This window comes from Aegilops tauschii, chromosome 1 (assembly GCF_002575655.3).
Source record: "Aegilops tauschii subsp. strangulata cultivar AL8/78 chromosome 1, Aet v6.0, whole genome shotgun sequence".
In the NCBI taxonomy this organism is placed as follows: Eukaryota; Viridiplantae; Streptophyta; class Magnoliopsida; order Poales; family Poaceae; genus Aegilops; species Aegilops tauschii.
Genome location: NC_053035.3, coordinates 465440572 through 465459053, shown reverse-complemented (window position 1 = coordinate 465459053; position 18482 = coordinate 465440572). Strand labels below are relative to the sequence as shown.

At 44.2% G+C, this 18482-nt stretch overlaps 1 long non-coding RNA gene across 2 annotated transcripts; it reads right to left on the bottom strand.

Annotated features, from left to right (window-relative positions):
* Positions 1-1777: 1777 nt before the first annotated feature.
* Positions 1778-5042, bottom strand: LOC109734295 (uncharacterized). Of its 2 annotated transcripts, XR_006664492.2 has the most exons (5): positions 4623-5025; positions 3748-4140; positions 3309-3446; positions 2686-2757; positions 1778-2421 (listed from the first exon to the last, which is right to left on the bottom strand). It is a non-coding gene; the product is annotated as an uncharacterized lncRNA (long non-coding RNA). The 2 variants fall into 2 exon arrangements; XR_002225833.4 differs by lacking the exon at positions 3309-3446 and having other exon boundaries at positions 4623-5042.
* Between the last annotated feature and the right edge of the window lie 13440 nt (positions 5043-18482).

Below are 18482 nucleotides of genomic sequence, written 5' to 3'. Positions count from 1 at the left end.
AATGGCGCACCAGAGGTGCGCCATTACTATTTGTTACTAGTGGCGTGTTAATAGTGACGCACCATGGATGCGCCATTAATAGCAAAAACAGGTGCGCCACTAACAGTCTTTTTTCTAGTAGTGTGTCCAGGTAGAAAATCATCCGGAAATGTCAACCTCATTAGTGAAATCCTAAAGAATAAAAATTGCACCACATGAACCATCACATTTTGTGTTGTGCCTATATGGTCACGCTTACAACAGAGCATAGTTAGCTGCTTGAGCTAAAAGATTGCAAAATCCTAAGCATGTTGACAGAAAAAATACTAAGAGCAACTCTAGCAGACCCCGCATCCCGTCCCGACCCGGAAAATAACCGCCAAAATGCGGGTCGGGGCGGAAAAACCTGCCAGATCAGACCCCGCATCCCGCCCCGGCCCGCAAAAAATTTTGAGGGGCGTGACAAAATCCTGACCCCAACCCGGGGAAACGCGGGTTTCCCCCTCGCGGCTGCGGTGCCCTGCATATAAGAGGAAGCGGTTGGTGGGGGGACATTTCAGCCCGCGCTTTGCCCCACCAACCACCTTCACTCCCCCCTCGCGCCGCCGCCACCCCTCCATCCAAGATTCCGGCGAAAGCAGCCGGCAGCAGCTCGCCGAAAGGCCGCCACACACACGAGGCCTCCTCCCCCTCCCCCTGCGCCGGCGCGCCGCCCGATTTGCGGATCTGCGGACCTTCACCGCGGGGCCGCCGGATTTGGCTTTTCCGGCCGCCGGTGGCTGCCAAGCGATGGAGTGGTCGGGGAGCATCTCCCGCAGCCTCGGCAAGGGCGCATCGCCGCATGCATGTACGGGCTCGTCCTCCTGGCACCGCCGACGATTTGCGGGCATGGATTCGTCCGGCCGTCCACCGGGCTCGGTGCTCGCGCAGCGGCTCCGTGGCTCGCCGTTGCCGCTCATACAGTGCGACGACTGCCCGCGGACAGTGCTGCGCCTAACTTCGGGCACGCCGAAGCACCCCGGATGGGTGTTCTTCAAATGCGAAAACGACGGGGTATGTGCACTTGCGGTAGCTCATTTTGATAGCTCATTCTTTGGTTCAACTAGAGGATCCTCATTTCGAACATGCTCATTCATGTATGTAGGAAGATGGATGCTTATTTTGGTTTTGGGAAGGCGAATACATTGATTTATTGATAGAAAGAAACTTAATAGACGTCCGTGCACTCCTTAGTAGAATCGAAGGCAATGATGCGGCTGCATTTGCAACTAGAGGGGAAGCAACGTCTACTTCTTTTGAACCAAAGATGAAGAATGAAGAATGCAAGATCAAGAATCCGTAGATCAACAATGAGTGCATGGAGAAGACATTGCATCAACTAGTGGGATCAGTTATGAAAGTTGGAAATCTTCTAAAATGCATACTTGTGGTTCTTGTTTTCTTTGGTCTTGCTATTCTAGCAAAGATTTGGTGATGTCTTATGTATCCAATGTTGTTGAAAACGCAAAAAAATTGCATTATACTAGATCAAATTAAAATGCAAATTTAGGTTTTCTGGGCCGGGAGGAGCTGCGCCACAGACCCCGCAAAGCCGACCCGCAAAAAAGCATATTCCGCGAATATCCTTTTTTACGGGTCCGTTATGCGGGGTCTGCATCTGCGGCCGTGCGCGCAGGTCCGCAAACGCGTTTTTCCGCAAACTGCAAACACGTTTTGCGGGCCGGACGGATGCGGGGTCTGCTAGAGTTGCTCTAACACATCGAACCGGAGATAAAGGGGGCAATGAGGGTGACAGACGACAACTCCAAAGGCATTGGCCGATCTTTATTAAGATAGAAAAGGAGAGTTACATGAAGCTCCGCCACACGGAGATGATGTTGCTGACGACTACAAATACAACAGGAGCAGAAATTACACAAACTGATAGAAACAGCCAGCAGCTAGGCACATCCTAAAATCCTATAGAATGACTTCAAAGACCTTCTGAACAGAGCTAGAGACACCATTAAAGATCCTCGTGTTTCTCTCTTTCCACAACCTCTAGTGCACCAGGATCGTCATTAGTGTCGAAATCCTTCCTCAAAGGCTTTGGGCGCAGCTTTTCTTGCTTTGATCCACCACTTCTCCGTGCTAGTGAAACCGCCCCCTGGAATTGGAAAATCAGCATTCGCCCAGCCACGCAGTCGGGGATGTCCGGCGAAGTGATCACCTCTGCGATAACGTCCCAGAGGAAATATTGGGCCAACGCCGGCTCAGAGAGGCCTTGATGTCTCTGATATACAGTTTTTGTTGGACAGGACGTAGGCCACCGTGCGACATCTCTTGGGCACAAAAGTGAGCAGTGTTGGTGCCAGGTCCTAGACGGAACGCCCACCCGGCAACCATTTGTCCTCCCAGAAATTGGCCATCGTCCCGTCACCCAGCTTTATGTAGGAGCAGGCTCTGAAAAGGTCGAATGCCACACCGTCAGGATCAGCCGGCACCAAATGCCATGGGTATTATCATATTTCTCCAAAATTAAGTGAAATGGTGCACTGGGATCCATACATGTTCAGAGCCAAGCGCATTTTCAAAAAGCAATTTTTGGTATGCTTTCTAGATCACAACAATGTGTGAATGAAACTGACAAAGTTGAAAGTGTCTTTTCACTAATCGAAGTTCAAGTCCAGGAGACGTATTCATATATGCATATGTATTGTTGACTACCTCAGACTTAACTTTCAGGAAAACTGCATGCACCTCCATCTTGAGTGATTGACACAGTGGATGTTTTGTTTCCTGGAAACCATGAAACCAATGAGAAGTTGAGAACTAAAGTGGATGTTTTATTTTGTAGAGACCATGAAACCAATGAGAATTCGACAAAGTATGCTTGAAACAGAATCGAGATTCAAGTAAAGTAAGATTTCAGTACAAGTACGAAACTGCATAAGTGATAATCCTGCATCATACTCATAAAGGAAACTATGTTTTCCCTCTTTCATTCTCACCAAGCATCACAAAATTCTCAGAATAAGTGAATTCATCATTGTGCTCACTTGTGCTCCTGGTTAGCTAAGACCCTAAATGTACTTTCAGTCTGAAGTATGGCAGGACCAGTGAAATTTAATCCTAATGGCTTTTAGTCTGAAGTATGGGCTGGCAGCTCTCTGTTTCCCTTTATCTAGTGGTTCATATGTACAACAGAGCAACAACAAGCTTGTCATTACTCATTGTCCTCATCTTTACATTTCAGAACTCGTACACCTGATAGATTTGTTATACCTTGTGCTAATAACGAACCCAATTACTTCTATCACATGTGAGATAGTAGAGGCGATAAAGTATACCTTCCCTCTACTCTACGACAAGCTCCATCTCTAGCAGGCCCCTACTCCGGCTTAAACTCTGATGCTTATGCGCTGGGTATAGTAAAACAAATCGAAAGGAAGGCATATCAAGTTGGAAGTTGGAACCAGCAGTTTCACCTAAAAAGGTAGAACCATTATTCAAGAAAAACAACCTCGAGAAATTTCAGAAAATGCAAATTAAATCATCACTTCCTTTTTTAGAACTGTAACAAGGGCACAGGGCAATACCATTAAAATATTGCTTAGTTACCATGTCAAACCATCCTACTAAAATATAAAAGAACATGCCAGTCTGAGGCACGATGAACCAAAATCCAACTACAATATACAAGTTTTGGGAATATTGCACGGAGGTAATAATGATCTATATATAAAATAAAAATAAAAATCTGAAAGATAAGATGAAATTAACATGTACCTTAGTCCTTATCACCGTAGTTCTCAAGGATGCATTATACCTTCTTGGCTGCAAAGAGAAAAATTAAATAAAAGAAGACAGTACCAGATACATCCATCTTCCTTTCTTTTTAAAAGATTCTAGTTGTGGCACACATCAGTTCAGAATTCCCCAAAAAAAGTTATGTACATCAACTTTGTCCAGCTCAAAACGGGTCAATCCCACATAGTTGGACCAATTTAGGATGTTCGTTGGTATAATCCATGGCTCCATGTCCATGACCAGGAGATCAAAATACTGCCCCTTTCCAAATCCTCGATGACTGAATAATGTTAATTTCCTCAATCCTCATAATTGAATGTCATGTGTCAGTATGTCGCTCGACTCCCTCCCTAGCCAGCAGAGCAGCAACATCTGCAGCTCAGCAGCAGCAAGCAACAACGTCAATATAGAACAAGGATTACCTGCATACAAGATACATACACTATACAAAAATATACAGCAAAGCAGCAGCATCAGGCCATCAACAGCCGAGCACCCAGCAGCAAGCCAGGCACGCACGCACGCACACCGTTGGGCATGTGGGCATGTGCACGCACGCACGAACACACGCTGGCTAGTTGGGCATGTGGAAGGTGACACATAGTTGCCCCTTGCCCCAATTCCTTTCATGGCCGATCTTATACTTTGTATAGAGATAATGTGTCAGAAATCACTATTCAACATCCTGAAGATAACCGGGAAGCATGCGAATTGTATTAAGCTAACAACCGAAGATGCAAAACAAATGAGTAGCGTTATGCCTAATGGCACTGTGACAATCGAGAGGCCCTCTACTCAATCTTGTATAGATGAATATAGACGAAGAAAAAAAATAAGAGACCAAGATGGCTGACCGGAGAATTCAGTTTGCGTGTCCAGCAGGCAGCAACATCTGGACCGGAGGCCTCGCCGTCGGAGTCGGCAGTAAGCAACCCCAACACCAACCCCAGGGCACCGCCGGCAATCCCAGGCGGAGGCGTCGGTCGGTCGTGGGCGTGCTGCCGCGGCCAGGCCCCCCTGCGGGAGGCGCCGCTCGGCCGTCGGCGCCGGTCGGGGGCGTCCCGAGCCTCTGCGCACGGCGGCGTGGAGGGTGTCGGGGGCGTGAAGGGGCAGCGGCGGAGGCGGGGCAGCGGCGGAGGCGGGGCGGAGCAGGCGCGGCCGCAGCAGGTGCGGCGACGGGGCGGAGGGCAGGCGCGGAGCGTGAAGGGGCGGCGGCGGGGTCGAGCGGTTGGGGGAGAAGGGGCGTGCGTGCGGTTTTTCTTTTTGTGAGAGTTTCGTTAGCCAGGGGGGATCGAGCGAGGGGGATTTCGTTAACGATAGTTTTTGTTTACGGTGATTTTAGGCCTTTAGATCGTAGATTAGACGGCTAATATGCTGAGTTGGATTTGCCTTCTCTTTTTTTTACAGGGGTAGTAGATTCTTTTTTTTTTTAGACAATCTTGCGAAGCTTTTATTAAATTGTCACAATGTTTACGCGGACGAAAGAAAGATTTTCAGGATGGCCTAACCAAACATGGCGGCCAACCCCTAGTGAAAGTGCATGCTTCGCTAAATTGTGAGCCTCAAAATTTGAGCTCCTAAATTCATGGCTAAACTTACAAGAATCAAAAGACGACGAGTGATCTATTATTTCATCAACACTGTATCTTCTGTGCTGAGGTACAGTAGCATCAACATTTACTTTTGCACTGTTTGCGACCGGCGGCTGCCAAACGGTAGGTCTTGGGGCCTTCATTAGCACCGGCCTCGACGACACTGTATTCAACACTTGTAGTTCGGTCAAGTATCGTGTGATGAAGCTGTGGATTGACAATGGTGACTGAAAAATATCCTCATGGATTGCTTTCCTTCTCGCTCCTCAGATTGCCCATGAGGTGACAACAAGCCGTACAAATTCTTCCTTGATTAGTATCTCATGTAGTGCAAAAAGCCAGTCCTTCGGGCTCTCCTCTTGTCGATCAACCAGATGTTGCACAAGCTGTTCAGGAGCCAACGTCCAAACACTACTGGACATCGGGCAAGTAAGTAGCGCATGCCTCCATGTGTCCCTTGCCCCGCAAAGATTACATGTATCCTCCGTCGACATATGACGGTGCATCAACAGCTCGCCAGTAGGCATGGACTGCCTAGCTAACCTTCACACAAACATCTTGAGCTTTGAAGGTACTTGAATGTGCCAGATGCTGCTCCATTGCTTGCTCTCATGCTGAACGTACGACTATCCCTCAGCCTCATGCAACCACGCCTCTCTATTGAATTTTGTCCTCAAGATCATACGGTACGCCGAGCGAACGCTAAAAATTCCACGTGGTTCCTCATGCCATGCCCAGAAGTCTGATACTGTGCGTGTACATAGTGGTATTTTGAGAATTTCCTCAGAGTCAAAGGGAGTGAAGATAGACCGAACTAGTCCTTCATTCCAAGACGCAGTAGAAGCATTAATCAGTTGAGCAACTCTATTCGGCGGATGCTGTACCAAAGATGTTATAGGCCTTTTAACACTCTCCCTCGGGATCCAGTTGTGTTCCCAAATGTCCGTGGTTTCTCCATCTCCAATCCTTCTGATAATGCCCTGCGCCAAAATGTCCCGGCCATCCAAAATAGCCCTCCAAATCTGCGACGGATGAGATCCCAACTCAGCATCTAGCAAAGAGCAGTTTGGAAAGTAAACTGATTTGAGGATCCTTGAGCTTAGTGAGAGTTCTGGTCATTGTCCGCCATGCCTGACGCGCCAGAAGTGCCAGGTTAAATATCTCCATGTCACGGAAGCCGAGGCCACCCATATGTTTCGGTCTAGTCATCACGTCCCATGCCACCAAACTGGGCTTCCTTCTTCCCTGCTTACTGCCCCATCGGAATTGCCTTATGATTGATGTGATGTTCTCACAAAGCCCTCTTGGCAATCGGAAGCATGCCATGGAATAAACAGGTATCGCTTGTGCCACAGACTTAATCAGTACTTCTTTTCCAGCTGAGGACAACAGCTTCTCCATCCAACCTTTAACCTTTTCCCATACTCTATCTCTCAGATATTTAAACGTTCCGTTCTTTGAGTGACCAACATCAGTTGGCATTCCCAGATAACGATCAGACAAAGACTCATTTTGGACCTGTAGAGAATTCTTCACCTCTGTTCTGGTGGGGCCTGGACACCCTTTGCTGAAAAATATAGAGGATTTATCATGGTTTATCCTCTGCCGTGAAGCGTCACAGTATTTCTCTAGCAGGTTTGACACTGCAACTGCTCCCTCTACACTCGCCTTGAAAAGCAACAGGCTGTCATCTGCAAATAGAAGGTGGTTAATGGTTGGAGCCGTGGGGGCCACCTTGATACCTGCTAATGATGACTAAGAACTGGATTTCAGGAGGCACGAAAGGCCCTCTGCTGCAATCAAGAATAAGTAGGGGGAGATTGGGTCTCCTTGCGGGATTCCTCTAGTTGGTTTGAAAGGGTCAAGCTTCTCACCATTGAAAAGAACTGAAAATGAGACAGATGATACCTGCTACCTCTTGAGCACTGCGTTGGTTTTCCCTTGAAGAGGAAAGGGTGATGCAGCAAAGTAGCGTAAGTATTTCCCTCAGTTTTTGAGAACCAAGGTATCAATCCAGTAGGAGGCTACGCGCGAGTCCCTCGCACCTACATAAAACAAATAAATCCTCGCAACCAACACGATAAGGGGTTGTCAATCCCTTCACGGTCATTTACGAGAGTGAGATCTGATAGATATGATAGGATAATATTTTTGGTATTTTTATGATAAAGACGCAAAGTAAAATAAAAGCAAAGTAAAAAAGCAAAGGAAATAAATAAGTATTGGAAGATTAATATGATGAAGATAGACCCGGGGGCCATAGATTTCACTAGTGGCTTCTCTCAAGAGCATAAGTATTTTATGGTGGGTGAACGAATTACTGTTGAGCAATTGACAGAATTGAGCATAGTTATGAGAATATCTAGGTATGATCATGTATATAGGCATCACGTCCGAGACAAGTAGATCGACTCCTGCCTGCATCTACTACTATTACTCCACTCATCGACCGCTATCCCGCATGCATCTAGAGTATTAAGTTCATGAAAACAGAGTAACGCCTTAAGCAAGATGACATGATGTAGAGGGATAAATTCATGCAATATGATAAAAAACCCATCTTGTTATCCTCGATTGCAACAATACAATACGTGCCTTGCTGCCCCTACTGTCACTGGGAAAGGACACCGCAAGATTGAACCCAAAGCTAAGCACTTCTCCCATTGCAAGAAAGATCAATCTAGTAGGCCAAACCAAACTGATAATTCGAAGAGACTTGCAAAGATAACCAATCATACATAAAAGAATTCAGAGAAGATTCAAATATTGTTCATAGATAATCTTGATCATAAACCCACAATTCATCGGTCTCAACAAACACACCGCAAAAAGAAGATTACATCAAATATATCTCCACGAGAGAGGGGGAGAACATTGTATTGAGATCCAAAAAGAGAGAGAAGCCATCTAGCTACTAACTATGCACCCGAAGGTCTGAAGTAAACTACTCACACTTCATCGGAGAGGCTATGGTGTTGATGTAGAAGCCCTCCGTGATGGATGCCCTCTCCGGCGGAGCTCCGGAACAGGCCCCAAGATGGGATCTCGTGGGTACAGAAGGTTGCGGTGGTGGAATTAGGTTTTTGGCTCCGTATCTGATCGTTTGGGGGTACGTAGGTATATATAGGAGGAAGGAGTACGTCGGTGGAGCAACAGGGGCCCACGAGGGTGGAGGGCGCGCCCTGGGGGGTGGGTGGAGGGCGCGCCCTGGGGGGTAGGCGCGCCCCCTACCTCGTGGCCTCCTCCTTTGTTTCTTGACGTAGGGTCCAAGTCTCCCGGATCATAATCTTCCTAAAAATCACGTTCGCGAAGGTTTCATTCCGTTTGGACTCCGTTTGATATTCCTTTTCTGCGAAACTCTGAAATAGGCAAAAAACAGCAATTCTGGGCTGGGCCTCCGGTTAATAGGTTAGTCCCAAAAATAATATAAAAGTGAATAATAAAGCCCAATAATGTCCAAAACAGTAGATAATATAGCATGGAGCAATAAAAAATTATAGATACATTGGAGACGTATCAAGCATCCCCAAGCTTAATTCCTGCTCGTCCTCGAGTAGGTAAATGATAAAAACAGAATTTTTGATGCGGAGTGCTTGTAATTCTTCTTAATTGTGGTATGAATATTCAGATCCGAAAGATTCAAGACAAAAGTTTAATATTGACATAAAAATAATAAGACTTCAAGCATACTAACAAAGCAATCATATCTTCTCAAAATAACATGGCCAAAGAAAGTTATCCCTACAAAATCATATAGTCTGGCTATGCTCTATCTTCACCACACAAAGTATTTAAATCATGCACAACCCCGATGACAAGCCAAGCAATTGTTTCATACTTTTGACATTTTCAAATTTTTTTCAATCTTCACGCAATACATGAGCGTGAGCCATGGACATAGCACTATATGTGGAATAGAATGGTGGTTGTGGAGAAGACAAAAAGGGAGAAGATAGTCTCACATCAACTAGGCGTATCAACGGGCTATGGAGATGCCCATCAATAGATATCAATGTGAGTGAGTAGGGATTGCCATGCAACGGATGCACTAGAGCTATAAGTATATGAAAGCTCAACAAAGGAAACTAAGTGGGTGTGCATCCAACTCGCTTGCTCACGAAGACCTAGGGCATTTTGAGGAAGCCCATCATTGGAATATGCAAGCCAAGTTCTATAATGAAAAATTCCCACTAGTATATGAAAGTGACAAAATGAGAGACTCTGTATTATGAAGATCATGGTGCTACTTTGAAGCACAAGTGTGGTAAAAGGATAGTAACATTGTCCCTTCTCTCTTTTTCTCTCATTTTTTTATTTGGGCCTTTTCTCTTTTTTATGGCCTCTTTTTTTCGTCCGGAGTCTCATCCCAACTTGTGGGGGAATCATAGTCTCCATCATCCTTTTCCTCACTTGGGTCAATGCTCTAAAAATGATGATCATCACACTTTTATTTTCTTACAACTCAACAATTACAACTCGATACTTAGAACAAAATATGACTATATGAATGCCTCCGGCGGTGTACCGGGATATGCAATGAATCAAGAGTGACATGTATGAAAGAATTATGAACGGTGGCTTTGCCACAAATACGATGTCAACTACATGATCCTTCAAAGCAATATGACAATGATGGAGCGTGTCATAATAAACGGAACGGTGGAAAGTTGCATGGCAATATATCTCGGAATGGCTATGGAAATGCCATGATAGGTAGGTATGGTGGCTGTTTTGAGGAAGGTTTATGGTGGGTGTATGATACCGGCGAAAAGTGCGCGGTATTAGAGAGGCTAGCAATGGTGGAAGGAAGAAGGGTGCGTATAATCCATGGACTCAACATTAGTCATAAAGAACTCATATACTTATTGCAAAAATCTACAAGTTATCAAAGCAAAGTATTACGCGCATGCTCCTAGGGGGATAGATTGGTAGGAAGAGACCATCGCTCGTCCCCGACCGCCACTCATAAGGAAGACAATAAATAAATAAATCATGCTCCGACTTCATCACATAACGGTTCACCATACGTGCATGCTACGAGAATCACAAACTTGAACACAAGTATTTCTCAAATTCACAACTACTCAACTAGCATGACTCTAATATCACCATCTTCATATCTCAAAACAATTATCAAGCATCAAACTTCTCATAGTATTCAACACACTCATAAGAAAGTTTTTACTAATCTTGAATACCAAGCATATTAGGATTATTTAAGTAAATTACCATGCTACTTAAGACTCTCAAAATAATCTAAGTGAAGCATGAGAGATCAATAGTTTCTATAAAACAAATCCACCACCGTGCTCTAAAAGATATAAGTGAAGCACTGGAGCAAAACTATATAACTCAAAAGATATAAGCGAAGCACATAGAGTATTCTAACAAATTCCAAATCATGTATGGCTCTCTCAAAAGGTGTGTACAGCAAGGATGATTGTGGTAAACTAAAAAGCAAAGACTCATATCATACAAGATGCTCCAAGCAAAACACATATCATGTGGTGAATAAAAATATAGCTCCAAGTAAAGTTACCGATGGAAGTAGACGAAAGAGGGGATACCTTCCGGGGCATCCCCAAGATTTGGCTTTATGGTGTCCTTAGATTATCTTGGGGGTGCCATGGGCATCCCCAAGCTTAGGCTCTTGCCACTCATTGTTCCATAATCCATCAAAATCTTTCACCCAAAACTTGAAAACTTCACAACACAAAACTTAACAGAAAATCTCGTGAGCTCCGCTAGCGAAAGAAAACAAAAGACCACTTCAAGGTACTATAATGAACTCATTCTTTATTTATATTGGTGTTTAAACCTATTGTATTCCAACTTCTCTATGGTTTATAAACTATTTTACTAGGCATAGATTCATCAAAATAAGCAAACAACACACGAAAAACAGAATCTGTCAAAAACAGAACAGTCTGTAGTAATCTGTAACTAACGCAAACTTCTGGAGCTCCAAAAAATCATCCAAAATAGGACGACCTAGATAATTTGGTTATTGATCAGCAGCAATTGGAATCACTATTTTATCACGTTCTGGTGATTTTTAACAATTATTTTCGTGAACAGAAAGTTTCTGAAAATTTCTGCAAGATCAAATAACTATCATCCAAGAAGATCCTATAGGTTTAACTTGGCACAAACACTAATTAAAACACAAAAACACATCTAACCATAGGCTAGAACAAATATTTATTCCTAAACAGAACTAAAAAGCAAAAAACTAAAAATAAAATTGGGTTGCCTCCCAACAAGCGCTATCGTTTAACGCCCCTAGCTAGGCATAAAAGCAAGGATAGATCTAGGTATTGCCATCTTTGGTATGCAATCCATAAGTGGCTCTCATGATAGATTCATATGGTAATTTTATTTTCTTCCTAGGGAATTGTTCCATGCCTTTCTTTAATCGAAATTGGAATCTAATATTCCCTTCCTTCATATCAATAATTGCACCAATCGTTCTAAGTAAAGGTCTACCAAGAATAATAGGACATGAAGGATTGCAATCTATATCAAGAACGATAAAATCTACGGGCACATAATTCCTATTTGCAACAATAAGAATATCATTAATTCTTCCCATAGGTTTCTTAATAGTAGAATCCGCAAGGTGCAAGTTTAGAGAGCAATCATCAAAATCACGAAAATCTAGCAAATCGCACAAAGTTTTGGGAATAGTGGAAACACTAGCACCCAAATCACATAAAGCATAGAACTCATGATCCTTAATCTTAATTTTAATAGTTGGTTCCCACTCATCATAAAGTTTTCTAGGGATAGAAACTTCCAACTCAAGTTTTTCTTCATAAGATTGCATCAAGGCATCAACGATATGTTTAGTAAACGCTTTATTTTGACTATAAGCATGAGGAGAATTTAGCACGGATTGCAACAAGGAAATAAAATCTATCAAATAGAAATTTTCATAATTAAATTCCTTGAAATCCATAATAGTGGGTTTAACATCTAGGGTTTTGATTTCTTCAATCCCACTTTTGTCAATTTTAGCATCAAGATCTAAAAACTCCGAATTTTTGGAACGCCTTCTAGGTAAAGGTGGATCATATTCAGTCCCATCATTATCAAGATTCATATTGCAAAACAAAGATTTAATAGGGGACACATCAATAACTTTTAGATCTTCATCTTTATTTTCATAGAAATCCGGTTTAGCGGCCATCTTATTAACTAAGGTAGCCTGCTTATCCGATATTTCAGCAGTCAACTTCTCAAGGCGAGCAATTTGGGATCTTAAACCATCAAATTCTTTAGACATATCATCGAGCTCTTTATTCATATAACTCATAAAACCTTTTTGTTCCTTAAGCTCATTTCTGAAGAAATTATTATGCTCAAATTACAAAACCATAAAACTCCTGACGTTGCTTTCAATCTCTTCTAACCTTTTAAGGTGAAGATCACCAAATCTAGGTAGAGCCATCATGACAAACAAGCAATCCAACACACGAGCAAACAAAAAGCAAGCGAAAAAGAGGCGAGCGGAAAAGAGAGGGCGAATAAAACGGCAAGGGTGAAGTGGGGGAGGAAAACGAGAGGCAAATGGCGAATAATGTAATGCGGGAGATAAGGGTTTGTGATGGGTACTTGGTATGTTGACTTTTGCGTAGACCTCCCCGGCAACGGCGCCAGAAATCCTTTCTTGCTACCTCTTGAGCACTGCGTTGGTTTTCCCTTGAAGAGGAAAGGGTGATGCAGCAAAGTAGCGTAAGTATTTCCCTCAGTTTTTGAGAACCAAGGTATCAATCCAGTAGGAGGCTACGCGCGAGTCCCTCGCACCTACACAAAGGAAATAAATCCTCGCAACCAACGCGATAAGGGGTTGTCAATCCCTTCACGGTCACTTATGAGAGTGAGATCTGATAGATATGATAGGATAATATTTTTGGTATTTTTATGATAAAGATGCAAAGTAAAATAAAAGCAAAGAAAAAAGCAAAGGAAATAAATAAGTATTGGAATATTAATATGATGAAGATAGACCCGGGGGCCATAGATTTCACTAGTGGCTTCTCTCAAGAGCATAAGTATTTTACGGTGGGAGAACGAATTACTGTTGAGCAATTGACAGAATTGAGCATAGTTATGAGAATATCTAGGTATGATCATGTATATAGGCATCACGTCCGAGACAAGCAGACCGACTCCTGCCTGCATCTACTACTATTACTCCACTCATCGACCGCTATCCAGCATGCATCTAGAGTATTATGTTCATGAAAACAGAGTAACGCCTTAAGCAAGATGACATGATGTAGAGGGATAAATTCATGCAATATGATAAAAAAACCCATCTTGTTATCCTCGATGGCAACAATACAATACGTGCCTTGCTGCCCCTACTGTCACTGGGAAAGGACACCGCAAGATTGAACCCAAAGCTAAGCACTTCTCCCATTGCAAGAAATATCAATCTAGTAGGCCAAACCAAACTGATAATTCGAAGAGACTTGCAAAGATAACCAATCATACATAAAAGAATTCAGAGAAGATTCAAATATTGTTCATAGATAATCTTGATCATAAACCCACAATTCATCGGTCTCAACAAACACACCGCAAAAAGAAGATTACATCAAATATATCTCCACAAGAGAGGGGGAGAACATTGTATTGAGATCCAAAAAGAGAGAGAAGCCATCTAGCTACTAACTATGCACCCGAAGGTCTGAAGTAAACTACTCACACTTCATCGGAGAGGCTATGGTGTTGATGTAGAAGCCCTCCGTGATGGATGCCCTCTCCGGCGGAGCTCCGGAACAGGCCCCAAGATGGGATCTCGTGGGTACAGAAGGTTGCGGTGGTGGAATTAGGTTTTTGGCTCCGTATCTGATCGTTTGGGGGTACGTAGGTATATATAGGAGGAAGGAGTACGTCGGTGGAGCAACAGGGGCCCACGAGGGTGGAGGGCGCGCCCTGGGGGGTAGGCGCGCCCCCCTACCTCGTGGCCTCCTCCTTTGTTTCTTGACATAGGATCCAAGTCTCCCGGATCATAATCTTCCTAAAAATCACGTTCGCGAAGGTTTCATTCCGTTTGGACTCCGTTTGATATTCCTTTTCTGCGAAACTCTGAAATAGGCAAAAACAGCAATTCTGGGCTGGGCCTCCGGTTAATAGGTTAGTCCCAAAAATAATATAAAAGTGAATAATAAAGCCCAATAATATCCAAAACAGTAGATAATATAGCATGGAGCAATCAAAAATTTAGATACGTTGGAGACGTATCAATACCATAGCCATGACTGTGTGTTATCCACTGTTCTGCAAAGCCGAGTTTAGTCATGATAGCTCTCAAAAATATGTCCATTCTAGCCTATCATAGGCCTTCATCATATCCAACTTCAGTGCACAAAAGCTATTTGACTTCGCCCTGGACCGCTTCATAAAATGCAAACATTCATAAGCACAAATGATGTTATCCGTAATTTGCCTCCCTCGCACAAATGCGGACTGCTCTTCCGAAATAATATCAGGTAATATGATCTTCAACCTATTAGCGATCACCTTGGATGCAATCTTGTATAACACATTGCAAAGACTAATAGGTCGAAACTAGGATAAAACAGTGGGATTCGTTACCTTCGGTATAAGAACCAAAATTGTGTCATTAATGCATTCCGGGCTTTCTTCTCCACGGACTATGCTTAGGACGACCTTGGTGACCTCGTCCCCACATACATCCCAATGTCGCTGATAAAAGTGAGCAGGAAAACCATCCGGGCCCGGCGCCTTGGTAGGAAACATTTGGAATAAAGCATTCTTTACCTCTTCATTTGTGTACGGAGCACAAAGGGATGCGTTCATATCCTCGGTCACCTTCTGCGGGACATGCTCCAGCACCTCTTCCATATTGTTAACCCCCTCCGTGGTATACAGATTTTGATAGAACATGTTTGCCATGTCCCGGAGTTCAGCCGGATCAGAGATGACAACGCCCAGAGAATTTTGTAAGGCTTTTACCATATTTTTCTTTCTGCGGAGGCTAGCATGAAGATGAAAGAATTTGGTATTTTTGTCTCCGGCCGAAAGCCATTCAACTCTCGCCCGCTGTCGCCGCATGATCTCCTCTATGTGATACATCTCGATCAGCCGTTCGTTGATTTTTAATTCAACGCGAGAAGGTCCAGTTCTTAGTGGATCACCCCTGAGCTCCTCCAGAATTTGCTTCAGATTTTTAATCTCCTTCCTGACACTTCCGAAGGTGTCCTTGCTCCACCTGGCCAGCCCGCCTGCAAGGTTCCGCAGCATCTCACACATCTGTTCCACGGTATTGCATGGTGGTTCCGAGGCCCATCCCTCTGTCAAGAACGGTTTGAGCCCCTCATGTGTCTCCCACATTAGCTCATACTTAAAAAGTCTCTCTCTACTTTCCGTTGTTTTGCTCCCATAATCAAGCAAGATTGGTGAGTGGTCTGAGGTGACGCAGGTAATATGTGATACTGAGGCCAAAGGGAACCTCGTTAACCAGTCTGCATTCGCCATTGCTCTATCCAGTCTACATCGTGTATAAGTACCCCCAAACACCTTCTTTTCAAATATCCAAAAATTGCCCTTATAACCTAAGTCCAGCAGCATGCAAACATCCGTAGCATCCCGGAAGGCCTGGATTTGAGCGTTACTACGCTGTCCAACCTCCTCATGTTCGTCCGGACGTAAGACTTCGTTAAAGTCGCCTATACAGAGCCAAGGAAGTGCACTCAAAGTACTTATGTTTTTTAGCACCTCCCACGTTTGGTGTCGGAGGTGTGTCTGCGCCTCACCGTAAACACAAGTCATCCGCCATATTTCCTGTTCATTCTCCTCAACCGACACATCTAAATGATAGTCAGAGTAGCCAAGAATATCCACTTTTATTGAATCATTCCAAAACATCCCAATACCACCACTTCTACCACGACTATCAACAGCATAAGATTTATCATAACCAAGAGTACTAGCTAAAGCTTCTACCCTAGCTCCTTCAATTTGTGTCTCAACTATACACAGTAGGGTAGGGGCAAATTGCCTCGCGAAATCGCGAAGCTCGCGAACTGTCGCGGCGTTGCCCGCGCCACGGCAGTTCCAACATAAGGCACTCATTGACCTTGGCGGAGCCCCTCGGGGCCCGCCACCGTTAATTCACCTTTTCCTTGTACTCCAGTCTTGGCCATGGTGTTCTTTCCATCATATGTTTGCAGCTTTGTCCTCTTGGGATCCTGTTTACCACTTGGGCTCGGAGGAACAGCGGGGGCTGGAAGCGCCAAGGTTGTCTGTTGTCCCTTACTTGCGACTACAGGGTTTCCCGCCGGCAAAACACTCTGCACTACTGCTAACTCTGAACCCCTCTTTCTGTTATTCTCTGCCTCCTTCATCACAGCATCCCTGTCTTCCTCATGATCCTCCTCAGAGACATTATCTTCATGGTGTGGCTGGTGCTGTGCACTCCTTTCTTGGTCACCTGATCGGCCACACCGCCGGCCTCCTCTCCGGCCTCGACCCTCGCCCGGCCCCCGGCCAGTACGCATAAACCAACCTGCCCTCAAATCTTTAAAGACTAATGCTGAAGGAGGGTGGATCCCATTGCCATGCTCCTTGAATTGGTGACCAAGCAACCCACAAACCGCACACCAATCCGGCAGCTTTTCGTATCTAACTATGTAGATCTGCCTCTTGCCATCACGAATCATGGATACGGCGTTCTTGACAGGTTTGGAGACATTGATCCTCACCCAAGCGCGATAAAAGTTACCCTTAAAATCTTGTGATTGTGGCTCCGTGAACAACACCTCTCCAATCTTGGCTCCAAGTGACGGCACCAGGTGTGCGTATAGCTGTGGTACATCATGAATTTGTGCCCAGATTTCGATGGTGTCTAGCCGAACTGTGGACGGCTTCGTGATCCCATCATAAAGTTTGATGATGACCGCATCTCCCCTAAAGTGCCAAGGTCCATCCTGGATAACTCTCTCCCAATCCCCCAAGCACGGGAATTGGATGGTATTAATATTATCCTCCAAAGGCTTGAAGTTCGCCTCCTGCGCTAGATCCCACGCTGATCTCATGTTCTTAAAAAACCAGTATTGGCTGTACGTCTTCTCGGAGTGCACCCTCGCAAGAGCGATCCATCTGGCTGCTTCCGGCGGCGCCTCTTTCTCATCAAAAATCACATCATCAAGGTCTTCTTCTCGAAGCCCCAATTCCCTCATCATCTTCTCCACATCATCCGTCTCCGATGAGCCTGCGGCCGCCGCATCCTTAGCCGCGCTCGAAGACATCTTCTCTGGAACCCTAACCCGATGGAGACAAATATCGGGCCTAGTAGCAGCAACCCTAAACACCCGATCTCCACCACCCCGTCAAAGCCCAGGAGACGACCCCCTGAAACGATCGCAAGGGACAGCAGCCGGTAATCGGGGTAGGGAAACATGTTCTCGACGGCAGCGACTATAGTCGCCCCGGGAGGAGTAAAACCCTAATGAGAGGGAAAGAGAAAAATCTCGTGCCCCTACTAGGTGGGAGGGGCACGCTCGCTCGCATGCTATAGGGGTAGTAGATATTCCTTCTATTAGAATCGTGGGCTGTCAGCTCAAATGAGCTCTGGTCAGTGCATCCCATTTTGCACCTTTGTTTTTTTAGCAATTTGTATGTAAATTATTGATTTACGGATTACAAAGAGTTTCTATAATTTAAAATAATATAAATATTTCTAAAATTGAAATTGAAATATTGAACAAAAAATTTACTGCATTTTATTGACAAAAGTTGTACTACTTATAGAAGTCCAAATTAACTAACAAAAGGGGAGACGCTAGGTCTCAAGCCCCCAACCAATGAGTAGAACACAAGCCGACCTAGCAACTACACACCTTTCAAGCTCTATTGTGTAGTGCGGGTAACAATATTTTTAAACCAGGATGCATGTTGAGTTTAAATGGGCTGCATATACTACTGCCCATTTTTAACAGGCTATTTTCTTTAAGATATTTGTAAAACTTAAGTAATAAAGTTATGTCAAATGTTTGTGTGTTAAAAATATTGTAAATACAGAAGATGATTAGTAAATAAAAAATATAAGTATTATATAAAAATTATCTAGTAAAATGTATGTAATAAAAA